Source organism: Coregonus clupeaformis, unplaced genomic scaffold (assembly GCF_020615455.1).
Source record: "Coregonus clupeaformis isolate EN_2021a unplaced genomic scaffold, ASM2061545v1 scaf0005, whole genome shotgun sequence".
In the NCBI taxonomy this organism is placed as follows: Eukaryota; Metazoa; Chordata; class Actinopteri; order Salmoniformes; family Salmonidae; genus Coregonus; species Coregonus clupeaformis.
Genome location: NW_025533460.1, coordinates 2,030,359 through 2,037,500, shown reverse-complemented (window position 1 = coordinate 2,037,500; position 7,142 = coordinate 2,030,359).

The window sequence follows — 7,142 nt, the reverse complement described above, 5'->3', positions numbered from 1 at the left end:
TTAACTGTTTTGCACAGATAGGACACATGGAAATTAAGTTGCTTAGGCATTAATCATGCAAACACATTTCTTTTTTATTGTGGCACGGCATCAGTGATTGTCAAACCTATGATCTTCTGTTCTCTATCCATGAAATTAGTCCACTGTGCCACCAGGATGGAGCTAGCATGCCATGTTTTTTTAACTCATACAAAGCTGTTCATTCTAGGCCTAGATTCAATCAGATCAAGCTTTAACTGGCGTTAGCTGACACCTGCATAGCTGATGTTTTGTCGGTGTCGGAGGTGGATCTGCGTTGGAGCTGTCAAATCGGTGAGCAGCTGCTCCTGATCATTGTCATGAAGTCACACTGTCCCACTCACATTAGACGTTCTGAACGAGAAAGTGTAGGTTATATAGAAATAATTACGCTCAAATTTCATTAGTCCATTGTTGATATAGTCCCAAAATGTTTTGCATGTCAGCAAAATGCAGCATCATATGATGCAAAATGACTTTAAATATAACCATGAGGAAGCCTGTAGAAAACGTTATGCTAAAGTACTGACATTCCCACAGAAGAACGTTGTTTCTTAACGTTCTCGGAACAATTTGAGAACATTACTTTAAATAGAACCATGAGGAAACCTGTAGGAAACATTATGCTGAAGTACTGAAATTCCCACCTAAGAAACATATGGTTTTCAGAACATTATGTGCTAGCTGGGTATCCTGCACCATTCCCAGAATGTTGTGGGAAGGTTGTATGCAAAATAACCATAGGACAACCAAGCTCTCACCAAGTGCTAAAAAACATATGGTTCTCAGAACGTTATGTGCTAGCTGGGCTGTTACCAGCAGTATGTAACAGTCTGCTACAGTAAGTTTCAGTCTTCATTTCATATGCTGGTCAGTTACCAGCCATCTGTAACAGTCTGCTAGAGTTAGTTTCAGTCTTAGGCTAAGTTCATTGTTAGAACCTTCGTAGGAGCATCGTTAAATCTCTAATTTGTTTCCCAAAACCATAGTTATTAACGTTACACTTGAAAATGCTCTAACGCCTGCCTCAGACCACTCGTAGAACAGCTACAGTGCCTTGGAAAAGTATTCATACCCCTTGGATTTCTTCACATTTTATTGTGTTACAAAGTGTGATAAAAATGTATTTAATTGATATTTATGGTCAACAATCTACTCAAAATAAAAATTAAACATGTGATAACTAAAATATAGTCATTGCATAAGTATTCAGCCCCTTTGTTCAGGCAAGCCTAAATTAGTTCAGGAGTCAAATTTGGCTTAACAAATCACATAATAAGTTAGATGGACTCACTCTGTGCGAAATAATAGGGGTTGAGATTATTTTTATATGATTAACCCATCCTCTGTCCCCCATACATACAACATCTGTAAGGTCCCTTGGTCAAGTATTGAATTTCATGCACAGATTCAACTACAAAGACCAGGAGCTTCAGGAAAACCCATTGAGACCATGGTCTCATTCCCAAGACTACCCCTGATCACATCAATACAACAACCAATACAATGTCAAACAAAACAGCAATCAATACAAAACACAAAATATATGAAAAACAGTTGAGAGACCTCACCTCTTGAGGTTCCTCGGGTCTCCACCGAATTAGGTAAATCCGCTTTTAGTTTTAATGCGCCTCACTGCTGGAACAATTTGCAGACCTCAATTAACACCCTAAACTGCCCAAGCAGCACCAGAACGTCTAATTGTAATGAGGTCTGCAAATTGTTCCAGCAGTGAGGTGCAGTAAAACTAAAAGGGGATTTACCTAATTCGGTGGAGACCTGAGGAACCTCAAGAGTTAACCAACCCTGTGAACAGGTTTGGTAACTCATGTTTTATACTTCAACAATGAAGTTAGGTAAGTCAGAAGCTTGTGTAGTAGAGCTTTGTAAACAAAAAGGGAATAGTGAAGTGATCTATGGGACTTTAATGAGGAACAGCCAAGCTTTTGATACAGGATGCAGTGATGAATATTAAAACTGTCACCTGTGATAAAACGAAAGGTTTAAGCGTAGTGGCTGAGGTGACTAGAGGACTCCCTCTAGTAGAATGAGATGAATTTTCAGAGAATATCCAAGTACATCACTGGGGCAAAGCTCCCTGCCATTCAGGACCTCTATACCAGGCGGTGTCAGAGGAAGGCCCTCAAAATTGTCAAAGACTCCAGCCACCCTAGTCATAGACTGTTCTCTCTGCTACCGCATGGCAGCGTGTACCGGAGTGCCAAGTCTAGGTCCAAAAGACTTCTCAACAGCTTCTACCCCCAAGCCATAAGACTCCTGAACAGCTAATCATGGCTACCGGACTATTTGCACTGCCCCCACCCCATCCTTTTACGCTGCTTTACTCTGTTAAGTATTTATGCATAGTCACTTTAACTCTACCCACATGTACATATTACCTCAACTACCTCAACTAGCCGGTGCCCCGCACATTGACTCTGCAACTGGTACCCCCTGTATATATAGCCTCCCTAATGTCACTTTATTTTACTGTATATATAGCCTCCCTACTGTCACTATTTTACTTCTGCTCTTTTTCTCTCAACACTTTTTTTGTTGTTGTTTTATTCTTACTTTTTTTGTTTAAAATAAATGCACTGTTGGTTAAGGGCTGTAAGTAAGCATTTCACTGTAATGTCTGCACCTGTTGTATTCGGCGCATGTGACCAATACAATTTGATTTGATTTGATTTGATTTGAAACAGGTGGCCAGCTGAAGGAAAATGGTCATTAAAAGCATCACAAATGTTGTCTAGTATGGGACCAGAGGCTGTCAGAACCTGCTAGGGCAATGAGGGGGTGGAGTTTTATTTAAAAGATTTGACCATTTTCCAGAAGTTAGCTGGATTACCACCACTCTCTGATACACAATTCAAGAAATATGTTGATTTTGCTTTTCTAACCAGAGACAGACATCTATTTCTCAAATGTCTGATGGACTGCCAATCAGACATAGAATCAGTCAGTCTTAGCCCAAGCTAACTTTATTTCCTAGATGGGTAACAATTATAAATCAGACATTGAATATCTCTTTAAGAATGGTCAAATTAATAATTATGCTGTGGATTATGTATTAAACCACCCAGACACATCAAAGATACAGTCATCCTTCTGAACTGTCCTGCAGGACAGGAATGAAACTGCTCAGGGATGCTACAATGAGGCCAGTTACAGAGTTGACAGAATGAAAAGACTGAAAATATACAGAATAAAAATATACTGCAAAGAAACACAGAAAAGGAATGCACTTTTTGGCCTAAATGCAAAGCCTTATGTTTGGAGCAAATCCAACACAGCACATCACTGAGTAACAGCCACCTTATTTTCGAACATGGTGGTGGCTGCATCATGGTTTGGGTGTGCTTGACATTGGCAAATACTGGGGAGTTTTTCAGAGAAAAAGAAATGGGATGGAGCTAAGCACAGGGAAACTCCTAGAGGAAAACCTGCATCAGTCTGCTTTACACCAGACACTGGGAGAGGAATTCACCTTTCAGCAGGACAGTAACCTACATACAACACAAGGCCAAATCTACACCGGAGTTGCTTACCAAGAAGACTAATGTTCTTGAGTGGCCAAGTTACAGTTTTGACTTAGATCTGCTTAAAAATCTATGGCAAAAATTGCTGTTTAGCCATGACCCCATCTTGACAGAGCTTGAAGAATTATGAAAATAATAATGGGCTAATATTGCACATCCAGGTGTGTAAAGATTTTAGAGACCCAAGAAGACTCACAGCTGTAATTGCTGCCAAAGGTGTTTCTAACGTGCATTGACTCAGGGGAGCTAAATACTTATGAAACAATTATATTTTAGTTATTTAATTTCTATTAATCTTTAAAAAAGTAAAACATGTTCTTCCAAGTTGAGTATTTTGTGCAGGTTGTTGACAAAACATCCCACTTTTGTAACACAATAAAATGTGAAGAAATCCAAAGGGTATGAATCATTTTGCAAGGCACTGTAAGTGCGTTAGATGATTTTTTTTGCCCTTCCGCGTCACTTTATACACAGATATCAAGATCTCCTCTAAACATAGAATCACATGATTTATCCGTCTCTCTGTGATAATCGATAACTTCTGAACAAAGTTGACTACAAATAGAAAGTTGCCAATGTCTTTGCAATTGAAACAAACAAGTGACGTATAAAAATATGCTTCGAAATGAAAACCGAGATGACCATTAAAATATAAACAGTAGGCTATAGGCCTATTTCAATCATATTGAAATACATTTCATGTTCAATCAATTGAGTTCTATTTTGCTACTTGTAGGCTACTGTCTGCAATTTGTCTCAATATATTTCATGATATGTGGCCTAACATTTCCACAATGATGTGCCAAATCTGTGATTTAGTGCATTTTTATTGGGTAAGCATTAGAACAAGCCACCTCAATATTTGCAGCCGTAGGTGGTAATACTCTCTCTAGGAGCTGATCAGTCATCAGTATTGTGAAATAATTATAATGTTAAGGTAAGATTTGAATGGAGAAAGCTGATCTGAGAGCAGCACTTCCTTTCTTTCAATCCTATCAGTATCGACACCCGCTCCAACACGCGCTTAGCGACCATTCTCTCTGCGTGGTGTTTTGGGAATGCATGTTACATCTTTGGCCGTTGTAGGAAAGATGCATCGTTAAAACACTGTTAATTGTAAGTTCCACCGCTATCGGGAAACCGGGCCCTGGTCAGTTACCAGCTGTCTGAACCAGTCTGCTAGAGTTAGTTTGTCTGTTCAGCCTGTTTCAGACTGGTTGTCTCATTGTAAGGCAGACAGACAGATAGGCAGGCAGGTGAGGCAGAGAGACAGACAGAAGAGACAGGCAGGCAGGCAGGCAGACAGACAGGCGACACTACACACAGACAGACAGACAGACAGACAGGCAGATAGACAGACATACACACAGACAGACAGGCAGACAGGCAGGCAGGCAGGCAGGCATTTAGGCAGGCAGGCTTGGGTCCTCTGGGGCAGGGCTTGATGTAATGACTGGTTTAATTGTACCTCCATCAAACGCTTCCCTTACCAGAAAACCACACTGCTGATTTGCCTAGGAAAATCCTGGAGGAGGAACAGAGCAGGCTTCTAAAGAAATGGAGTTAAAAGTATGAAACCAGCGTAGAATGAACCCATTGTCCTTTACAAATCAAAGTGTGTTACGCACTAGTACGTGTGTGTGTGTTTTTTGGTGTTGTCAGATGTGTGTTCATGTGTAGTCTCTAGTGTGTGTGTGTGTGTGTGTGTGTGTGTGTGTGTGTGTGTGTGTATGTGTGTGTGTGTGTGTGTGTGGGTGTGTTTGCATGTGTGTGTGGGATTGAGGCTGAAAGGGGATAGCAGGGTAAGGGGCTGAGGTAAGGGTGATGGGGGTTCAGGAGGTTAGGGGGTTCGGGGGTTCGGGGAATAGGGGGTGTAATTAACCCATGGTAATCAGTTCCTCTGAGTCTGAAAACCTGTGAAAGGAACAAGTTAGAGGAGAACACAGTTAGTGGAGAAAACCATTTACTGTACAAACAGACTAGCCATTTACACTGCACGTTAGTGCAAAGGACACATTGCATAAGATTGTTTTTTCTTGTGAAAACCTGGATATTTCTCCTAAACTGAACGAAAAAGACAGAAAAGGGAAAAAAGAAGTATCCTTCACTCTAAAAGGACAACGAATGTAATATGAAATGTTTTCCCCCCCTTGGGTTGTCTATTTCACCTTCATTCCGTTCATTCCATTTTCCTCTAAGCCATTCATTGACAGTGCTCAACCAGTGGTTCATTCCAACAGACAGATGTTTACAGTACTCCCACAATCCTTCACATCTCCAAATTCAGTAGTTTCACTGCTTGTATCAGCTTAGCTTTACAGTAATAGGGTTAAGTGATTAGTGTTTATTATTACATTTAGTTTAGTCACACTTCTTATTGGTTTACTGTGTGTTAGTTAAGAGTTTGCCCTACTGATGCTTTTTAAGAATACAGTAGAGTTATTACAAACAAAAGCTGTTATTCCTTAGCAAATAGATCTTTAGGACATTTAGGATAAATACTTTTCACTATTTAATTTGTAGATTAAAGTAGCCAGACTTATATATTTGTTATTCTTGTTAATAATAACAAAAAAAATGTAAAGTTTAATATGGTATCGGTATTATTGTTGTCACTATGTAAATGACCTGTGCTATTGAGTCAGAGTGAGTGTATTTCAGTGTGATTGGGGAGATTTAGTCAAAATAGTGTGTTCAGTGGTCCGTGGCTCAAGCCCCTCTTGGGCTCCCAGATCATTGGCCCCAGTCCCACAGTTCAGGCATGGTAAACATTAAGCAAACACCAAGGATTGATACGGATATCCCCAAAGGTGCACAGCCTTCTGCTGCGTGTGTGTTTGTGTATGTCTGTATGTCTGCTAGGTAATGACTGTTTCAGAGCATATGTGTGAGGCATGTGTGTGTTTGCCAGCCAGCCACCACACACACTCTGTACTCAGACAATAGGGCCTCTGCTTTGCCCACAGGCTGCTCACTCATATTGTGAATTGTCACTTTTGATGGATGGCTTCATTAGTCATACAAATGGCTGGAGCTGGTCTGGTGTGTGTATGACTTTAAATGAAAATAGAACTTAGGAACATAGAACACGACAGCATGTTGGGACTGAGAAGAAAAACGAACAAATTGGCATTCTCAAAACTTTTGACCACGACTGTACATTCACATGCATGCACGCACATGTACAAAGTTGGGTGGACAGTAATTTGTTTTTAAAGGAAAATGCATAAAGGGAGGTATGGGAACAGTCAAGGAAATGAATCATCCAAGAATAGTTAGGTAACTGACAGTCCAAAAGTGTAGGACGGAGAGTGAAGGGAGAGAGTGAGAGACAAAGAAAGAGGGAGAGAGAGGGATAAGGAAAGTGAGAGGAGGGGGGCTGAGAAGCTGAAACCTAAGCTTTCTGGACCCTATTTTCCATCCCTTCAGGCATTCTGTGGCTTGTAAAAAATGTGCTGTATATTTGAAGTGTTGGATCACGTGACAGAGGCAGGGTTTGTGAATCAAAGTGCATAATGATTTCAGTGGGGGAGAGAGCGAGCAAGCAGAGAGAGAGAGAGCAAGGAGAGAGAGAGAGTGTGT